The sequence below is a fragment of the Sinocyclocheilus anshuiensis genome, unplaced genomic scaffold, assembly GCF_001515605.1.
Source record: "Sinocyclocheilus anshuiensis isolate Anshui unplaced genomic scaffold, SAMN03320099.WGS_v1.1 scaffold1082, whole genome shotgun sequence".
Lineage (NCBI taxonomy): Eukaryota > Metazoa > Chordata > Actinopteri > Cypriniformes > Cyprinidae > Sinocyclocheilus > Sinocyclocheilus anshuiensis.
In genome coordinates this window covers 801457-803046 of record NW_015542379.1, presented here as the reverse complement: position 1 = coordinate 803046, position 1590 = coordinate 801457, and the positions used below count along the sequence as shown (strand labels likewise).

The following is a 1590-nucleotide window of genomic DNA, read 5'->3' as shown; positions in this document are numbered from 1 at the left end:
GCCAACAATACATTGTATGGGTCAAAATTATAGATTTTTCTTTTATGCCAAAAATCATTAGGATATTAAGTAAAGAAGCTATTTTGTAAATTCCCTACCGTAAATATATCCAAACTTAATTTTTGATTAGTAATATGCATTGCTAAGAACTTAATTTGAACAACTTTAAAGGTAATTTTCTCAATATTTAGATTTTTTTGCACCCTCAGATTCCAGATTTTCAAATAGTTGTATCTCGACCAAATATTGTCCTATTATCCTAACAAACCATACATCAATGGAAAGATTATTTATGCAGCTTTCAGATCATGCATAAATCTCAATTTCAAAAAATTGACCCTTATGACTGGTTTTGTGCTCCAGGGTCACATATTTCAAAGACAATAGAAGTAATTATGAAATTACATATAAAGATGTACTGAAGTCCTACTTAAGTGAGTCAAAAAACACAATAAGGCTCGGTTTCATAGACAGGATTAGGCCATAGTTCAATTAGGACATTTCAGTAATTTTTATAAACATGCCTTAGAAAAAAAGCATTACTGGTGTGCATCTTAAGACAAAACAAAGGCACTGCTATATTTTAAGATCAATCAGTGCAACTTTCTTTCAGTTGAAACAGCTCAGACTTACATTTTAGTCTAGGACCAGGCTTAAGCCTCGTCTGTGAAACCGGAGGTAATTGTTTTTGATATATATATATATATATAAATGTAAACTATATTTTCATTTAACTAGAAATGTAATGCAGAGTCTGAAAACATTAATTCAGTTCACACTTATTCTTTTAAAGAGAGTTGTTTCTGTAATAAGTATCCTGGTTTAAATTGAATATTGCTGGTGTTTGTCAGGTTCATAACTTCTACCGCGGCAGCGGCGGCAGCGTGAGTAAAGCGCAGGAGGAGTGGGTCTCCGGCGCCTGGAAGAACCCTCACGTGCAGCAGGCGGCTCTGAACGCAGCGATGCAGGGGCCGCAGACGCCGCCATACTCCTCTCCCTCCTACGATAACACCGTGTAAAAAACAGCCCAGCCAGGAGGCATCAGAGCATACAGGCCGAGAAACACCAGGTGGAACCAACCAAGTGATGCTTGGGGTTTTTCGTTTTTTTTTTTTTATGTAAATGTTTGTGTTTTTCTTCTATGTTTTGCATCTATTTTGGCCTATTTGTGACCCTGGAGCACTGCAGTCTTAAGTTGCTGGGGTATATTTGTAGCAATAGCCAAGAAACATTGTATGGGTCAAAATTATCCATTTTTCTTTTATGCCAAAAAAAGTAAAGATAATGTTCCATGAAGATATTTTGTAAATGTCCTACCGTAAATATATCAAAACTTAATTTTTGATTAGTAATATGCATTGCTAAGAACTTAATTTGGCCAACTTTAAAGATGATTTTCTCAATATTTTGATTTTTTTGCACCCTCAGATTCCAGATTCTCAAATAGTTGTATCTCAGCCAAATATTATGCTATCCTAACAAACCATACATCAATGGAAATATTATTTATTCAGCTTTCAGATGATGTATAAATCTCAATTTAAAAAAATTGACCTTTATGACTGGTTTTGAGCTCCAGGGTCACATTTG

At 34.8% G+C, this 1590-nt stretch overlaps 1 pseudogene; it reads left to right on the top strand.

Moving 5' to 3' along the window:
- The window catches only part of LOC107692512 (secretory carrier-associated membrane protein 5-like), a 10748-nt pseudogene extending 9578 nt beyond the window's left edge, over positions 1–1170 (top strand).
- The last annotated feature ends 420 nt before the right edge of the window (positions 1171–1590 follow it).